The 12,874-nt window shown below is 50.3% G+C and overlaps 49 non-coding genes across 49 annotated transcripts; 17 read left to right on the plus strand and 32 right to left on the minus strand.

Moving 5' to 3' along the window:
* Positions 1 to 153: 153 nt before the first annotated feature.
* Positions 154 to 226, minus strand: Trnat-ugu (transfer RNA threonine (anticodon UGU)). The gene has a single exon. It is a non-coding gene; the product is annotated as a tRNA-Thr (tRNA).
* Positions 227 to 375: 149 nt separating this feature from the next.
* Trnai-uau (transfer RNA isoleucine (anticodon UAU)) lies at positions 376 to 468 on the plus strand. Its single transcript is given in 2 exon segments — positions 376 to 413; positions 433 to 468. It is a non-coding gene; the product is annotated as a tRNA-Ile (tRNA).
* A 124-nt stretch (positions 469 to 592) lies between these two features.
* Positions 593 to 666, minus strand: Trnai-aau (transfer RNA isoleucine (anticodon AAU)). Its single transcript has one exon. It is a non-coding gene; the product is annotated as a tRNA-Ile (tRNA).
* Positions 667 to 848: 182 nt separating this feature from the next.
* Positions 849 to 921, minus strand: Trnat-ugu (transfer RNA threonine (anticodon UGU)). Its single transcript has one exon. It is a non-coding gene; the product is annotated as a tRNA-Thr (tRNA).
* A 149-nt stretch (positions 922 to 1,070) lies between these two features.
* On the plus strand, positions 1,071 to 1,163 carry Trnai-uau (transfer RNA isoleucine (anticodon UAU)). The gene is given in 2 exon segments: positions 1,071 to 1,108; positions 1,128 to 1,163. It is a non-coding gene; the product is annotated as a tRNA-Ile (tRNA).
* A 124-nt stretch (positions 1,164 to 1,287) lies between these two features.
* Positions 1,288 to 1,361, minus strand: Trnai-aau (transfer RNA isoleucine (anticodon AAU)). Its single transcript has one exon. It is a non-coding gene; the product is annotated as a tRNA-Ile (tRNA).
* A 182-nt stretch (positions 1,362 to 1,543) lies between these two features.
* Trnat-ugu (transfer RNA threonine (anticodon UGU)) lies at positions 1,544 to 1,616 on the minus strand. Its single transcript has one exon. It is a non-coding gene; the product is annotated as a tRNA-Thr (tRNA).
* A 149-nt stretch (positions 1,617 to 1,765) lies between these two features.
* On the plus strand, positions 1,766 to 1,858 carry Trnai-uau (transfer RNA isoleucine (anticodon UAU)). The gene is given in 2 exon segments: positions 1,766 to 1,803; positions 1,823 to 1,858. It is a non-coding gene; the product is annotated as a tRNA-Ile (tRNA).
* Positions 1,859 to 2,238: 380 nt separating this feature from the next.
* On the minus strand, positions 2,239 to 2,311 carry Trnat-ugu (transfer RNA threonine (anticodon UGU)). Its single transcript has one exon. It is a non-coding gene; the product is annotated as a tRNA-Thr (tRNA).
* A 149-nt stretch (positions 2,312 to 2,460) lies between these two features.
* Positions 2,461 to 2,553, plus strand: Trnai-uau (transfer RNA isoleucine (anticodon UAU)). The gene is given in 2 exon segments: positions 2,461 to 2,498; positions 2,518 to 2,553. It is a non-coding gene; the product is annotated as a tRNA-Ile (tRNA).
* A 124-nt stretch (positions 2,554 to 2,677) lies between these two features.
* Trnai-aau (transfer RNA isoleucine (anticodon AAU)) lies at positions 2,678 to 2,751 on the minus strand. Its single transcript has one exon. It is a non-coding gene; the product is annotated as a tRNA-Ile (tRNA).
* A 182-nt stretch (positions 2,752 to 2,933) lies between these two features.
* Trnat-ugu (transfer RNA threonine (anticodon UGU)) lies at positions 2,934 to 3,006 on the minus strand. Its single transcript has one exon. It is a non-coding gene; the product is annotated as a tRNA-Thr (tRNA).
* Positions 3,007 to 3,155: 149 nt separating this feature from the next.
* Trnai-uau (transfer RNA isoleucine (anticodon UAU)) lies at positions 3,156 to 3,248 on the plus strand. Its single transcript is given in 2 exon segments — positions 3,156 to 3,193; positions 3,213 to 3,248. It is a non-coding gene; the product is annotated as a tRNA-Ile (tRNA).
* Positions 3,249 to 3,372: 124 nt separating this feature from the next.
* On the minus strand, positions 3,373 to 3,446 carry Trnai-aau (transfer RNA isoleucine (anticodon AAU)). Its single transcript has one exon. It is a non-coding gene; the product is annotated as a tRNA-Ile (tRNA).
* Positions 3,447 to 3,628: 182 nt separating this feature from the next.
* On the minus strand, positions 3,629 to 3,701 carry Trnat-ugu (transfer RNA threonine (anticodon UGU)). The gene has a single exon. It is a non-coding gene; the product is annotated as a tRNA-Thr (tRNA).
* A 149-nt stretch (positions 3,702 to 3,850) lies between these two features.
* Positions 3,851 to 3,943, plus strand: Trnai-uau (transfer RNA isoleucine (anticodon UAU)). Its single transcript is given in 2 exon segments — positions 3,851 to 3,888; positions 3,908 to 3,943. It is a non-coding gene; the product is annotated as a tRNA-Ile (tRNA).
* A 124-nt stretch (positions 3,944 to 4,067) lies between these two features.
* Positions 4,068 to 4,141, minus strand: Trnai-aau (transfer RNA isoleucine (anticodon AAU)). The gene has a single exon. It is a non-coding gene; the product is annotated as a tRNA-Ile (tRNA).
* A 182-nt stretch (positions 4,142 to 4,323) lies between these two features.
* On the minus strand, positions 4,324 to 4,396 carry Trnat-ugu (transfer RNA threonine (anticodon UGU)). The gene has a single exon. It is a non-coding gene; the product is annotated as a tRNA-Thr (tRNA).
* A 149-nt stretch (positions 4,397 to 4,545) lies between these two features.
* Positions 4,546 to 4,638, plus strand: Trnai-uau (transfer RNA isoleucine (anticodon UAU)). The gene is given in 2 exon segments: positions 4,546 to 4,583; positions 4,603 to 4,638. It is a non-coding gene; the product is annotated as a tRNA-Ile (tRNA).
* Positions 4,639 to 4,762: 124 nt separating this feature from the next.
* Positions 4,763 to 4,836, minus strand: Trnai-aau (transfer RNA isoleucine (anticodon AAU)). Its single transcript has one exon. It is a non-coding gene; the product is annotated as a tRNA-Ile (tRNA).
* Positions 4,837 to 5,018: 182 nt separating this feature from the next.
* Positions 5,019 to 5,091, minus strand: Trnat-ugu (transfer RNA threonine (anticodon UGU)). The gene has a single exon. It is a non-coding gene; the product is annotated as a tRNA-Thr (tRNA).
* Positions 5,092 to 5,240: 149 nt separating this feature from the next.
* Trnai-uau (transfer RNA isoleucine (anticodon UAU)) lies at positions 5,241 to 5,333 on the plus strand. Its single transcript is given in 2 exon segments — positions 5,241 to 5,278; positions 5,298 to 5,333. It is a non-coding gene; the product is annotated as a tRNA-Ile (tRNA).
* Positions 5,334 to 5,457: 124 nt separating this feature from the next.
* Trnai-aau (transfer RNA isoleucine (anticodon AAU)) lies at positions 5,458 to 5,531 on the minus strand. Its single transcript has one exon. It is a non-coding gene; the product is annotated as a tRNA-Ile (tRNA).
* A 182-nt stretch (positions 5,532 to 5,713) lies between these two features.
* Trnat-ugu (transfer RNA threonine (anticodon UGU)) lies at positions 5,714 to 5,786 on the minus strand. Its single transcript has one exon. It is a non-coding gene; the product is annotated as a tRNA-Thr (tRNA).
* A 149-nt stretch (positions 5,787 to 5,935) lies between these two features.
* Trnai-uau (transfer RNA isoleucine (anticodon UAU)) lies at positions 5,936 to 6,028 on the plus strand. Its single transcript is given in 2 exon segments — positions 5,936 to 5,973; positions 5,993 to 6,028. It is a non-coding gene; the product is annotated as a tRNA-Ile (tRNA).
* Positions 6,029 to 6,152: 124 nt separating this feature from the next.
* On the minus strand, positions 6,153 to 6,226 carry Trnai-aau (transfer RNA isoleucine (anticodon AAU)). Its single transcript has one exon. It is a non-coding gene; the product is annotated as a tRNA-Ile (tRNA).
* A 182-nt stretch (positions 6,227 to 6,408) lies between these two features.
* On the minus strand, positions 6,409 to 6,481 carry Trnat-ugu (transfer RNA threonine (anticodon UGU)). Its single transcript has one exon. It is a non-coding gene; the product is annotated as a tRNA-Thr (tRNA).
* A 149-nt stretch (positions 6,482 to 6,630) lies between these two features.
* Trnai-uau (transfer RNA isoleucine (anticodon UAU)) lies at positions 6,631 to 6,723 on the plus strand. The gene is given in 2 exon segments: positions 6,631 to 6,668; positions 6,688 to 6,723. It is a non-coding gene; the product is annotated as a tRNA-Ile (tRNA).
* A 124-nt stretch (positions 6,724 to 6,847) lies between these two features.
* Positions 6,848 to 6,921, minus strand: Trnai-aau (transfer RNA isoleucine (anticodon AAU)). Its single transcript has one exon. It is a non-coding gene; the product is annotated as a tRNA-Ile (tRNA).
* Positions 6,922 to 7,103: 182 nt separating this feature from the next.
* On the minus strand, positions 7,104 to 7,176 carry Trnat-ugu (transfer RNA threonine (anticodon UGU)). Its single transcript has one exon. It is a non-coding gene; the product is annotated as a tRNA-Thr (tRNA).
* Positions 7,177 to 7,325: 149 nt separating this feature from the next.
* Positions 7,326 to 7,418, plus strand: Trnai-uau (transfer RNA isoleucine (anticodon UAU)). The gene is given in 2 exon segments: positions 7,326 to 7,363; positions 7,383 to 7,418. It is a non-coding gene; the product is annotated as a tRNA-Ile (tRNA).
* Positions 7,419 to 7,542: 124 nt separating this feature from the next.
* On the minus strand, positions 7,543 to 7,616 carry Trnai-aau (transfer RNA isoleucine (anticodon AAU)). Its single transcript has one exon. It is a non-coding gene; the product is annotated as a tRNA-Ile (tRNA).
* Positions 7,617 to 7,798: 182 nt separating this feature from the next.
* Positions 7,799 to 7,871, minus strand: Trnat-ugu (transfer RNA threonine (anticodon UGU)). The gene has a single exon. It is a non-coding gene; the product is annotated as a tRNA-Thr (tRNA).
* Positions 7,872 to 8,237: 366 nt separating this feature from the next.
* Positions 8,238 to 8,311, minus strand: Trnai-aau (transfer RNA isoleucine (anticodon AAU)). The gene has a single exon. It is a non-coding gene; the product is annotated as a tRNA-Ile (tRNA).
* Positions 8,312 to 8,493: 182 nt separating this feature from the next.
* On the minus strand, positions 8,494 to 8,566 carry Trnat-ugu (transfer RNA threonine (anticodon UGU)). The gene has a single exon. It is a non-coding gene; the product is annotated as a tRNA-Thr (tRNA).
* Positions 8,567 to 8,715: 149 nt separating this feature from the next.
* Positions 8,716 to 8,808, plus strand: Trnai-uau (transfer RNA isoleucine (anticodon UAU)). The gene is given in 2 exon segments: positions 8,716 to 8,753; positions 8,773 to 8,808. It is a non-coding gene; the product is annotated as a tRNA-Ile (tRNA).
* A 380-nt stretch (positions 8,809 to 9,188) lies between these two features.
* Positions 9,189 to 9,261, minus strand: Trnat-ugu (transfer RNA threonine (anticodon UGU)). The gene has a single exon. It is a non-coding gene; the product is annotated as a tRNA-Thr (tRNA).
* Positions 9,262 to 9,410: 149 nt separating this feature from the next.
* Positions 9,411 to 9,503, plus strand: Trnai-uau (transfer RNA isoleucine (anticodon UAU)). The gene is given in 2 exon segments: positions 9,411 to 9,448; positions 9,468 to 9,503. It is a non-coding gene; the product is annotated as a tRNA-Ile (tRNA).
* Positions 9,504 to 9,627: 124 nt separating this feature from the next.
* Trnai-aau (transfer RNA isoleucine (anticodon AAU)) lies at positions 9,628 to 9,701 on the minus strand. The gene has a single exon. It is a non-coding gene; the product is annotated as a tRNA-Ile (tRNA).
* A 182-nt stretch (positions 9,702 to 9,883) lies between these two features.
* Positions 9,884 to 9,956, minus strand: Trnat-ugu (transfer RNA threonine (anticodon UGU)). The gene has a single exon. It is a non-coding gene; the product is annotated as a tRNA-Thr (tRNA).
* A 149-nt stretch (positions 9,957 to 10,105) lies between these two features.
* Trnai-uau (transfer RNA isoleucine (anticodon UAU)) lies at positions 10,106 to 10,198 on the plus strand. Its single transcript is given in 2 exon segments — positions 10,106 to 10,143; positions 10,163 to 10,198. It is a non-coding gene; the product is annotated as a tRNA-Ile (tRNA).
* Positions 10,199 to 10,322: 124 nt separating this feature from the next.
* Trnai-aau (transfer RNA isoleucine (anticodon AAU)) lies at positions 10,323 to 10,396 on the minus strand. The gene has a single exon. It is a non-coding gene; the product is annotated as a tRNA-Ile (tRNA).
* Positions 10,397 to 10,578: 182 nt separating this feature from the next.
* Trnat-ugu (transfer RNA threonine (anticodon UGU)) lies at positions 10,579 to 10,651 on the minus strand. Its single transcript has one exon. It is a non-coding gene; the product is annotated as a tRNA-Thr (tRNA).
* Positions 10,652 to 10,800: 149 nt separating this feature from the next.
* On the plus strand, positions 10,801 to 10,893 carry Trnai-uau (transfer RNA isoleucine (anticodon UAU)). The gene is given in 2 exon segments: positions 10,801 to 10,838; positions 10,858 to 10,893. It is a non-coding gene; the product is annotated as a tRNA-Ile (tRNA).
* A 380-nt stretch (positions 10,894 to 11,273) lies between these two features.
* Trnat-ugu (transfer RNA threonine (anticodon UGU)) lies at positions 11,274 to 11,346 on the minus strand. Its single transcript has one exon. It is a non-coding gene; the product is annotated as a tRNA-Thr (tRNA).
* A 149-nt stretch (positions 11,347 to 11,495) lies between these two features.
* Trnai-uau (transfer RNA isoleucine (anticodon UAU)) lies at positions 11,496 to 11,588 on the plus strand. Its single transcript is given in 2 exon segments — positions 11,496 to 11,533; positions 11,553 to 11,588. It is a non-coding gene; the product is annotated as a tRNA-Ile (tRNA).
* Positions 11,589 to 11,712: 124 nt separating this feature from the next.
* Positions 11,713 to 11,786, minus strand: Trnai-aau (transfer RNA isoleucine (anticodon AAU)). Its single transcript has one exon. It is a non-coding gene; the product is annotated as a tRNA-Ile (tRNA).
* Positions 11,787 to 12,190: 404 nt separating this feature from the next.
* Positions 12,191 to 12,283, plus strand: Trnai-uau (transfer RNA isoleucine (anticodon UAU)). Its single transcript is given in 2 exon segments — positions 12,191 to 12,228; positions 12,248 to 12,283. It is a non-coding gene; the product is annotated as a tRNA-Ile (tRNA).
* A 124-nt stretch (positions 12,284 to 12,407) lies between these two features.
* On the minus strand, positions 12,408 to 12,481 carry Trnai-aau (transfer RNA isoleucine (anticodon AAU)). The gene has a single exon. It is a non-coding gene; the product is annotated as a tRNA-Ile (tRNA).
* Positions 12,482 to 12,874: the final 393 nt, after the last annotated feature.

Consider the following 12,874-nt stretch of genomic DNA (forward strand, 5'->3'; position numbering starts at 1 on the left):
AAGTCAACTCTAAGCAAAATACTTTTATTTTTTTACTCAAAACGTTACCGTCATATTTCTCACGCTTTGATACGAGTCCAAGCAATGCAAATAGCCGCAACCCGCTCGAAAGAGGAGTCATGTTAGGCCAACTTTAAACGGACATTCCCTGAAAGCCCTCGGAGAGATTTGAACTCTCGACCCCTGGTTTACAAGACCAGTGCTCTAACCCCTGAGCTACGAAGGCACGCGATCCTTGCCAAATACGAAAAGTCGGTGCATCAGGCAAAACAGGCCAGTTGCAACGTGTACTTGCCATAAAGTGATACCGTCAATGCCCTACTGGACCATGACTATTCTAATCACGGACCTCAGCTTTCCCGTTAACATCCACGGGCTCCAGTGGCGTAGTCGGTTAGCGCGTCGTACTTATAAGTCAGTATCGACAAAGACATGCGAAGATCGGGAGTTCGAGCCTCCCCTGGAGCAAGGTTTCTTTTCATGCGCCGTCAACACACGCCACAGCACGGGCAGATCACCAGTAAAATCTAGCAACGTGGCAGTGCACCCAGGTTGTTTTGATCCCGTCAACGTGACGGCAAAGCCCGTAAAATGGCCAGTGTGGGGCTCGAACCCACGACATTCGCGTTATTAGCACGACGCTCTAGCCGACTGAGCTAACCGGCCGTGAACGCGTGAACACGGACTCACTTCCTAAGTCAACTCTAAGCAAAATACTTTTATTTTTTTACTCAAAACGTTACCGTCATATTTCTCACGCTTTGATACGAGTCCAAGCAATGCAAATAGCCGCAACCCGCTCGAAAGAGGAGTCATGTTAGGCCAACTTTAAACGGACATTCCCTGAAAGCCCTCGGAGAGATTTGAACTCTCGACCCCTGGTTTACAAGACCAGTGCTCTAACCCCTGAGCTACGAAGGCACGCGATCCTTGCCAAATACGAAAAGTCGGTGCATCAGGCAAAACAGGCCAGTTGCAACGTGTACTTGCCATAAAGTGATACCGTCAATGCCCTACTGGACCATGACTATTCTAATCACGGACCTCAGCTTTCCCGTTAACATCCACGGGCTCCAGTGGCGTAGTCGGTTAGCGCGTCGTACTTATAAGTCAGTATCGACAAAGACATGCGAAGATCGGGAGTTCGAGCCTCCCCTGGAGCAAGGTTTCTTTTCATGCGCCGTCAACACACGCCACAGCACGGGCAGATCACCAGTAAAATCTAGCAACGTGGCAGTGCACCCAGGTTGTTTTGATCCCGTCAACGTGACGGCAAAGCCCGTAAAATGGCCAGTGTGGGGCTCGAACCCACGACATTCGCGTTATTAGCACGACGCTCTAGCCGACTGAGCTAACCGGCCGTGAACGCGTGAACACGGACTCACTTCCTAAGTCAACTCTAAGCAAAATACTTTTATTTTTTTACTCAAAACGTTACCGTCATATTTCTCACGCTTTGATACGAGTCCAAGCAATGCAAATAGCCGCAACCCGCTCGAAAGAGGAGTCATGTTAGGCCAACTTTAAACGGACATTCCCTGAAAGCCCTCGGAGAGATTTGAACTCTCGACCCCTGGTTTACAAGACCAGTGCTCTAACCCCTGAGCTACGAAGGCACGCGACCCTTGCCAAATACGAAAAGTCGGTGCATCAGGCAAAACAGGCCAGTTGCAACGTGTACTTGCCATAAAGTGATACCGTCAATGCCCTACTGGACCATGACTATTCTAATCACGGACCTCAGCTTTCCCGTTAACATCCACGGGCTCCAGTGGCGTAGTCGGTTAGCGCGTCGTACTTATAAGTCAGTATCGTCAAAGACATGCGAAGATCGGGAGTTCGAGCCTCCCCTGGAGCAAGGTTTCTTTTCATGCGCCGTCAACACACGCCACAGCACGGGCAGATCACCAGTAAAATCTAGCAACGTGGCAGTGCACCCAGGTTGTTTTGATCCCGTCAACGTGACGGCAAAGCCCGTAAAATGGCCAGTGTGGGGCCCGAACCCACGACATTCGCGTTATTAGCACGACGCTCTAGCCGACTGAGCTAACCGGCCGTGAACGCGTGAACACGGACTCACTTCCTAAGTCAACTCTAAGAAAAATACTTTTATTTTTTTACTCAAAACGTTACCGTCATATTTCTCACGCTTTGATACGAGTCCAAGCAATGCAAATAGCCGCAACCCGCTCGAAAGAGGAGTCATGTTAGGCCAACTTTAAACGGACATTCCCTGAAAGCCCTCGGAGAGATTTGAACTCTCGACCCCTGGTTTACAAGACCAGTGCTCTAACCCCTGAGCTACGAAGGCACGCGATCCTTGCCAAATACGAAAAGTCGGTGCATCAGGCAAAACAGGCCAGTTGCAACGTGTACTTGCCATAAAGTGATACCGTCAATGCCCTACTGGACCATGACTATTCTAATCACGGACCTCAGCTTTCCCGTTAACATCCACGGGCTCCAGTGGCGTAGTCGGTTAGCGCGTCGTACTTATAAGTCAGTATCGACAAAGACATGCGAAGATCGGGAGTTCGAGCCTCCCCTGGAGCAAGGTTTCTTTTCATGCGCCGTCAACACACGCCACAGCACGGGCAGATCACCAGTAAAATCTAGCAACGTGGCAGTGCACCCAGGTTGTTTTGATCCCGTCAACGTGACGGCAAAGCCCGTAAAATGGCCAGTGTGGGGCTCGAACCCACGACATTCGCGTTATTAGCACGACGCTCTAGCCGACTGAGCTAACCGGCCGTGAACGCGTGAACACGGACTCACTTCCTAAGTCAACTCTAAGCAAAATACTTTTATTTTTTTACTCAAAACGTTACCGTCATATTTCTCACGCTTTGATACGAGTCCAAGCAATGCAAATAGCCGCAACCCGCTCGAAAGAGGAGTCATGTTAGGCCAACTTTAAACGGACATTCCCTGAAAGCCCTCGGAGAGATTTGAACTCTCGACCCCTGGTTTACAAGACCAGTGCTCTAACCCCTGAGCTACGAAGGCACGCGATCCTTGCCAAATACGAAAAGTCGGTGCATCAGGCAAAACAGGCCAGTTGCAACGTGTATTTGCCATAAAGTGATACCGTCAATGCCCTACTGGACCATGACTATTCTAATCACGGACCTCAGCTTTCCCGTTAACATCCACGGGCTCCAGTGGCGTAGTCGGTTAGCGCGTCGTACTTATAAGTCAGTATCGACAAAGACATGCGAAGATCGGGAGTTCGAGCCTCCCCTGGAGCAAGGTTTCTTTTCATGCGCCGTCAACACACGCCACAGCACGGGCAGATCACCAGTAAAATCTAGCAACGTGGCAGTGCACCCAGGTTGTTTTGATCCCGTCAACGTGACGGCAAAGCCCGTAAAATGGCCAGTGTGGGGCTCGAACCCACGACATTCGCGTTATTAGCACGACGCTCTAGCCGACTGAGCTAACCGGCCGTGAACGCGTGAACACGGACTCACTTCCTAAGTCAACTCTAAGCAAAATACTTTTATTTTTTTACTCAAAACGTTACCGTCATATTTCTCACGCTTTGATACGAGTCCAAGCAATGCAAATAGCCGCAACCCGCTCGAAAGAAGAGTCATGTTAGGCCAACTTTAAACGGACATTCCCTGAAAGCCCTCGGAGAGATTTGAACTCTCGACCCCTGGTTTACAAGACCAGTGCTCTAACCCCTGAGCTACGAAGGCACGCGATCCTTGCCAAATACGAAAAGTCGGTGCATCAGGCAAAACAGGCCAGTTGCAACGTGTACTTGCCATAAAGTGATACCGTCAATGCCCTACTGGACCATGACTATTCTAATCACGGACCTCAGCTTTCCCGTTAACATCCACGGGCTCCAGTGGCGTAGTCGGTTAGCGCGTCGTACTTATAAGTCAGTATCGACAAAGACATGCGAAGATCGGGAGTTCGAGCCTCCCCTGGAGCAAGGTTTCTTTTCATGCGCCGTCAACACACGCCACAGCACGGGCAGATCACCAGTAAAATCTAGCAACGTGGCAGTGCACCCAGGTTGTTTTGATCCCGTCAACGTGACGGCAAAGCCCGTAAAATGGCCAGTGTGGGGCTCGAACCCACGACATTCGCGTTATTAGCACGACGCTCTAGCCGACTGAGCTAACCGGCCGTGAACGCGTGAACACGGACTCACTTCCTAAGTCAACTCTAAGCAAAATACTTTTATTTTTTTACTCAAAACGTTACCGTCATATTTCTCACGCTTTGATACGAGTCCAAGCAATGCAAATAGCCGCAACCCGCTCGAAAGAGGAGTCATGTTAGGCCAACTTTAAACGGACATTCCCTGAAAGCCCTCGGAGAGATTTGAACTCTCGACCCCTGGTTTACAAGACCAGTGCTCTAACCCCTGAGCTACGAAGGCACGCGATCCTTGCCAAATACGAAAAGTCGGTGCATCAGGCAAAACAGGCCAGTTGCAACGTGTACTTGCCATAAAGTGATACCGTCAATGCCCTACTGGACCATGACTATTCTAATCACGGACCTCAGCTTTCCCGTTAACATCCACGGGCTCCAGTGGCGTAGTCGGTTAGCGCGTCGTACTTATAAGTCAGTATCGACAAAGACATGCGAAGATCGGGAGTTCGAGCCTCCCCTGGAGCAAGGTTTCTTTTCATGCGCCGTCAACACACGCCACAGCACGGGCAGATCACCAGTAAAATCTAGCAACGTGGCAGTGCACCCAGGTTGTTTTGATCCCGTCAACGTGACGGCAAAGCCCGTAAAATGGCCAGTGTGGGGCTCGAACCCACGACATTCGCGTTATTAGCACGACGCTCTAGCCGACTGAGCTAACCGGCCGTGAACGCGTGAACACGGACTCACTTCCTAAGTCAACTCTAAGCAAAATACTTTTATTTTTTTACTCAAAACGTTACCGTCATATTTCTCACGCTTTGATACGAGTCCAAGCAATGCAAATAGCCGCAACCCGCTCGAAAGAGGAGTCATGTTAGGCCAACTTTAAACGGACATTCCCTGAAAGCCCTCGGAGAGATTTGAACTCTCGACCCCTGGTTTACAAGACCAGTGCTCTAACCCCTGAGCTACGAAGGCACGCGATCCTTGCCAAATACGAAAAGTCGGTGCATCAGGCAAAACAGGCCAGTTGCAACGTGTACTTGCCATAAAGTGATACCGTCAATGCCCTACTGGACCATGACTATTCTAATCACGGACCTCAGCTTTCCCGTTAACATCCACGGGCTCCAGTGGCGTAGTCGGTTAGCGCGTCGTACTTATAAGTCAGTATCGACAAAGACATGCGAAGATCGGGAGTTCGAGCCTCCCCTGGAGCAAGGTTTCTTTTCATGCGCCGTCAACACACGCCACAGCACGGGCAGATCACCAGTAAAATCTAGCAACGTGGCAGTGCACCCAGGTTGTTTTGATCCCGTCAACGTGACGGCAAAGCCCGTAAAATGGCCAGTGTGGGGCTCGAACCCACGACATTCGCGTTATTAGCACGACGCTCTAGCCGACTGAGCTAACCGGCCGTGAACGCGTGAACACGGACTCACTTCCTAAGTCAACTCTAAGCAAAATACTTTTATTTTTTTACTCAAAACGTTACCGTCATATTTCTCACGCTTTGATACGAGTCCAAGCAATGCAAATAGCCGCAACCCGCTCGAAAGAGGAGTCATGTTAGGCCAACTTTAAACGGACATTCCCTGAAAGCCCTCGGAGAGATTTGAACTCTCGACCCCTGGTTTACAAGACCAGTGCTCTAACCCCTGAGCTACGAAGGCACGCGATCCTTGCCAAATACGAAAAGTCGGTGCATCAGGCAAAACAGGCCAGTTGCAACGTGTACTTGCCATAAAGTGATACCGTCAATGCCCTACTGGACCATGACTATTCTAATCACGGACCTCAGCTTTCCCGTTAACATCCACGGGCTCCAGTGGCGTAGTCGGTTAGCGCGTCGTACTTATAAGTCAGTATCGACAAAGACATGCGAAGATCGGGAGTTCGAGCCTCCCCTGGAGCAAGGTTTCTTTTCATGCGCCGTCAACACACGCCACAGCACGGGCAGATCACCAGTAAAATCTAGCAACGTGGCAGTGCACCCAGGTTGTTTTGATCCCGTCAACGTGACGGCAAAGCCCGTAAAATGGCCAGTGTGGGGCTCGAACCCACGACATTCGCGTTATTAGCACGACGCTCTAGCCGACTGAGCTAACCGGCCGTGAACGCGTGAACACGGACTCACTTCCTAAGTCAACTCTAAGCAAAATACTTTTATTTTTTTACTCAAAACGTTACCGTCATATTTCTCACGCTTTGATACGAGTCCAAGCAATGCAAATAGCCGCAACCCGCTCGAAAGAGGAGTCATGTTAGGCCAACTTTAAACGGACATTCCCTGAAAGCCCTCGGAGAGATTTGAACTCTCGACCCCTGGTTTACAAGACCAGTGCTCTAACCCCTGAGCTACGAAGGCACGCGATCCTTGCCAAATACGAAAAGTCGGTGCATCAGGCAAAACAGGCCAGTTGCAACGTGTACTTGCCATAAAGTGATACCGTCAATGCCCTACTGGACCATGACTATTCTAATCACGGACCTCAGCTTTCCCGTTAACATCCACGGGCTCCAGTGGCGTAGTCGGTTAGCGCGTCGTACTTATAAGTCAGTATCGACAAAGACATGCGAAGATCGGGAGTTCGAGCCTCCCCTGGAGCAAGGTTTCTTTTCATGCGCCGTCAACACACGCCACAGCACGGGCAGATCACCAGTAAAATCTAGCAACGTGGCAGTGCACCCAGGTTGTTTTGATCCCGTCAACGTGACGGCAAAGCCCGTAAAATGGCCAGTGTGGGGCTCGAACCCACGACATTCGCGTTATTAGCACGACGCTCTAGCCGACTGAGCTAACCGGCCGTGAACGCGTGAACACGGACTCACTTCCTAAGTCAACTCTAAGCAAAATACTTTTATTTTTTTACTCAAAACGTTACCGTCATATTTCTCACGCTTTGATACGAGTCCAAGCAATGCAAATAGCCGCAACCCGCTCGAAAGAGGAGTCATGTTAGGCCAACTTTAAACGGACATTCCCTGAAAGCCCTCGGAGAGATTTGAACTCTCGACCCCTGGTTTACAAGACCAGTGCTCTAACCCCTGAGCTACGAAGGCACGCGATCCTTGCCAAATACGAAAAGTCGGTGCATCAGGCAAAACAGGCCAGTTGCAACGTGTACTTGCCATAAAGTGATACCGTCAATGCCCTACTGGACCATGACTATTCTAATCACGGACCTCAGCTTTCCCGTTAACATCCACGGGCTCCAGTGGCGTAGTCGGTTAGCGCGTCGTACTTATAAGTCAGTATCGACAAAGACATGCGAAGATCGGGAGTTCGAGCCTCCCCTGGAGCAAGGTTTCTTTTCATGCGCCGTCAACACACGCCACAGCACGGGCAGATCACCAGTAAAATCTAGCAACGTGGCAGTGCACCCAGGTTGTTTTGATCCCGTCAACGTGACGGCAAAGCCCGTAAAATGGCCAGTGTGGGGCTCGAACCCACGACATTCGCGTTATTAGCACGACGCTCTAGCCGACTGAGCTAACCGGCCGTGAACGCGTGAACACGGACTCACTTCCTAAGTCAACTCTAAGCAAAATACTTTTATTTTTTTACTCAAAACGTTACCGTCATATTTCTCACGCTTTGATACGAGTCCAAGCAATGCAAATAGCCGCAACCCGCTCGAAAGAGGAGTCATGTTAGGCCAACTTTAAACGGACATTCCCTGAAAGCCCTCGGAGAGATTTGAACTCTCGACCCCTGGTTTACAAGACCAGTGCTCTAACCCCTGAGCTACGAAGGCACGCGATCCTTGCCAAATACGAAAAGTCGGTGCATCAGGCAAAACAGGCCAGTTGCAACGTGTACTTGCCATAAAGTGATACCGTCAATGCCCTACTGGACCATGACTATTCTAATCACGGACCTCAGCTTTCCCGTTAACATCCACGGGCTCCAGTGGCGTAGTCGGTTAGCGCGTCGTACTTATAAGTCAGTATCGACAAAGACATGCGAAGATCGGGAGTTCGAGCCTCACCTGGAGCAAGGTTTCTTTTCATGCGCCGTCAACACACGCCACAGCACGGGCAGATCACCAGTAAAATCTAGCAACGTGGCAGTGCACCCAGGTTGTTTTGATCCCGTCAACGTGACGGCAAAGCCCGTAAAATGGCCAGTGTGGGGCTCGAACCCACGACATTCGCGTTATTAGCACGACGCTCTAGCCGACTGAGCTAACCGGCCGTGAACGCGTGAACACGGACTCACTTCCTAAGTCAACTCTAAGCAAAATACTTTTATTTTTTTACTCAAAACGTTACCGTCATATTTCTCACGCTTTGATACGAGTCCAAGCAATGCAAATAGCCGCAACCCGCTCGAAAGAGGAGTCATGTTAGGCCAACTTTAAACGGACATTCCCTGAAAGCCCTCGGAGAGATTTGAACTCTCGACCCCTGGTTTACAAGACCAGTGCTCTAACCCCTGAGCTACGAAGGCACGCGACCCTTGCCAAATACGAAAAGTCGGTGCATCAGGCAAAACAGGCCAGTTGCAACGTGTACTTGCCATAAAGTGATACCGTCAATGCCCTACTGGACCATGACTATTCTAATCACGGACCTCAGCTTTCCCGTTAACATCCACGGGCTCCAGTGGCGTAGTCGGTTAGCGCGTCGTACTTATAAGTCAGTATCGACAAAGACATGCGAAGATCGGGAGTTCGAGCCTCCCCTGGAGCAAGGTTTCTTTTCATGCGCCGTCAACACACGCCACAGCACGGGCAGATCACCAGTAAAATCTAGCAACGTGGCAGTGCACCCAGGTTGTTTTGATCCCGTCAACGTGACGGCAAAGCCCGTATAATGGCCAGTGTGGGGCCCGAACCCACGACATTCGCGTTATTAGCACGACGCTCTAGCCGACTGAGCTAACCGGCCGTGAACGCGTGAACACGGACTCACTTCCTAAGTCAACTCTAAGCAAAATACTTTTATTTTTTTACTCAAAACGTTACCGTCATATTTCTCACGCTTTGATACGAGTCCAAGCAATGCAAATAGCCGCAACCCGCTCGAAAGAGGAGTCATGTTAGGCCAACTTTAAACGGACATTCCCTGAAAGCCCTCGGAGAGATTTGAACTCTCGACCCCTGGTTTACAAGACCAGTGCTCTAACCCCTGAGCTACGAAGGCACGCGATCCTTGCCAAATACGAAAAGTCGGTGCATCAGGCAAAACAGGCCAGTTGCAACGTGTACTTGCCATAAAGTGATACCGTCAATGCCCTACTGGACCATGACTATTCTAATCACGGACCTCAGCATTCCCGTTAACATCCACGGGCTCCAGTGGCGTAGTCGGTTAGCGCGTCGTACTTATAAGTCAGTATCGACAAAGACATGCGAAGATCGGGAGTTCGAGCCTCCCCTGGAGCAAGGTTTCTTTTCATGCGCCGTCAACACACGCCACAGCACGGGCAGATCACCAGTAAAATCTAGCAACGTGGCAGTGCACCCAGGTTGTTTTGATCCCGTCAACGTGACGGCAAAGCCCGTAAAATGGCCAGTGTGGGGCTCGAACCCACGACATTCGCGTTATTAGCACGACGCTCTAGCCGACTGAGCTAACCGGCCGTGAACGCGTGAACACGGACTCACTTCCTAAGTCAACTCTAAGCAAAATACTTTTATTTTTTTACTCAAAACGTTACCGTCATATTTCTCACGCTTTGATACGAGTCCAAGCAATGCAAATAGCCGCAACCCGCTCGAAAGAGGAGTCATGTTAGGCCAACTTTAAACGGACATTCCCTGAAAGCCCTCGGAGAGATTTGAACTCTCGACCCCTGGTTTACAAGACCAGTGCTCTAACCCCTGAGCTACGAAGGCACGCGATCCTTGCCAAATACGAAAAGTCGGTGCATCAGGCAAAACAGGCCAGTTGCAACGTGTACTTGCCATAAAGTGATACCGTCAATGCCCTACTGGACCATGACTATTCTAATCACGGACCTCAGCTTTCCCGTTAACATCCACGGGCTCCAGTGGCGTAGTCGGTTAGCGCGTCGTACTTATAAGTCAGTATCGACAAAGACATGCGAAGATCGGGAGTTCGAGCCTCCCCTGGAGCAAGGTTTCTTTTCATGCGCCGTCAACACACGCCACAGCACGGGCAGATCACCAGTAAAATCTAGCAACGTGGCAGTGCACCCAGGTTGTTTTGATCCCGTCAACGTGACGGCAAAGCCCGTAAAATGGCCAGTGTGGGGCTCGAACCCACGACATTCGCGTTATTAGCACGACGCTCTAGCCGACTGAGCTAACCGGCCGTGAACGCGTGAACACGGACTCACTTCCTAAGTCAACTCTAAGCAAAATACTTTTATTTTTTTACTCAAAACGTTACCGTCATATTTCTCACGCTTTGATACGAGTCCAAGCAATGCAAATAGCCGCAACCCGCTCGAAAGAGGAGTCATGTTAGGCCAACTTTAAACGGACATTCCCTGAAAGCCCTCGGAGAGATTTGAACTCTCGACCCCTGGTTTACAAGACCAGTGCTCTAACCCCTGAGCTACGAAGGCACGCGATCCTTGCCAAATACGAAAAGTCGGTGCATCAGGCAAAACAGGCCAGTTGCAACGTGTACTTGCCATAAAGTGATACCGTCAATGCCCTACTGGACCATGACTATTCTAATCACGGACCTCAGCTTTCCCGTTAACATCCACGGGCTCCAGTGGCGTAGTCGGTTAGCGCGTCGTACTTATAAGTCAGTATCGACAAAGACATGCGAAGATCGGGAGTTCGAGCCTCCCCTGGAGCAAGTTTTCTTTTCATGCGCCGTCAACACACGCCACAGCACGGGCAGATCACCAGTAAAATCTAGCAACGTGGCAGTGCACCCAGGTTGTTTTGATCCCGTCAACGTGACGGCAAAGCCCGTAAAATGGCCAGTGTGGGGCTCGAACCCACGACATTCGAGTTATTAGCACGACGCTCTAGCCGACTGAGCTAACCGGCCGTGAACGCGTGAACACGGACTCACTTCCTAAGTCAACTCTAAGCAAAATACTTTTATTTTTTTACTTAAAACGTTACCGTCATATTTCTCACGCTTTGATACGAGTCCAAGCAATGCAAATAGCCGCAACCCGCTCGAAAGAGGAGTCATGTTAGGCCAACTTTAAACGGACATTCCCTGAAAGCCCTCGGAGAGATTTGAACTCTCGACCCCTGGTTTACAAGACCAGTGCTCTAACCCCTGAGCTACGAAGGCACGCGATCCTTGCCAAATACGAAAAGTCGGTGCATCAGGCAAAACAGGCCAGTTGCAACGTGTACTTGCCATAAAGTGATACCGTCAATGCCCTACTGGACCATGACTATTCTAATCACGGACCTCAGCTTTCCCGTTAACATCCACGGGCTCCAGTGGCGTAGTCGGTTAGCGCGTCGTACTTATAAGTCAGTATCGACAAAGACATGCGAAGATCGGGAGTTCGAGCCTCCCCTGGAGCAAGTTTTCTTTTCATGCGCCGTCAACACACGCCACAGCACGGGCAGATCACCAGTAAAATCTAGCAACGTGGCAGTGCACCCAGGTTGTTTTGATCCCGTCAACGTGACGGCAAAGCCCGTAAAATGGCCAGTGTGGGGCTCGAACCCACGACATTCGCGTTATTAGCACGACGCTCTAGCCGACTGAGCTAACCGGCCGTGAACGCGTGAACACGGACTCACTTCCTAAGTCAACTCTAAGCAAAATACTTTTATTTTTTTACTCAAAACGGTACCGTCATATTTCTCACGCTTTGATACGAGTCCAAGCAATGCAAATAGCCGCAACCCGCTCGAAAGAGGAGTCATGTTAGGCCAACTTTAAACGGACATTCCCTGAAAGGCCTCGGAGAGATTTGAACTCTCGACCCCTGGTTTACAAGACCAGTGCTCTAACCCCTGAGCTACGAAGGCACGCGATCCTTGCCAAATACGAAAAGTCGGTGCATCAGGCAAAACAGGCCAGTTGCAACGTGTACTTGCCATAAAGTGATACCGTCAATGCCCTACTGGACCATGACTATTCTAATCACGGACCTCAGCTTTCCCGTTAACATCCACGGGCTCCAGTGGCGTAGTCGGTTAGCGCGTCGTACTTATAAGTCAGTATCGACAAAGACATGCGAAGAGCGGGAGTTCGAGCCTCCCCTGGAGCAAGGTTTCTTTTCATGCGCCGTCAACACACGCCACAGCACGGGCAGATCACCAGTAAAATCTAGCAACGTGGCAGTGCACCCAGGTTGTTTTGATCCCGTCAACGTGACGGCAAAGCCCGTAAAATGGCCAGTGTGGGGCTCGAACCCACGACATTCGCGTTATTAGCACGACGCTCTAGCCGACTGAGCTAACCGGCCGTGAACGCGTGAACACGGACTCACTTCCTAAGTCAACTCTAAGCAAAATACTTTTATTTTTTTACTCAAAAAGTTACCGTCATATTTCTCACGCTTTGATACGAGTCCAAGCAATGCAAATAGCCGCAACCTGCTCGAAAGAGGAGTCATGTTAGGCCAACTTTAAACGGACATTCCCTGAAAGGCCTCGGAGAGATTTGAACTCTCGACCCCTGGTTTACAAGACCAGTGCTCTAACCCCTGAGCTACGAAGGCACGCGATCCTTGCCAAATACGAAAAGTCGGTGCATCAGGCAAAACAGGCCAGTTGCAACGTGTACTTGCCATAAAGTGATACCGTCAATGCCCTACTGGACCATGACTATTCTAATCACGGACCTCAGCTTTCCCGTT

This window comes from Hydractinia symbiolongicarpus, chromosome 4 (assembly GCF_029227915.1).
Source record: "Hydractinia symbiolongicarpus strain clone_291-10 chromosome 4, HSymV2.1, whole genome shotgun sequence".
Classification (NCBI taxonomy): Eukaryota; Metazoa; Cnidaria; class Hydrozoa; order Anthoathecata; family Hydractiniidae; genus Hydractinia; species Hydractinia symbiolongicarpus.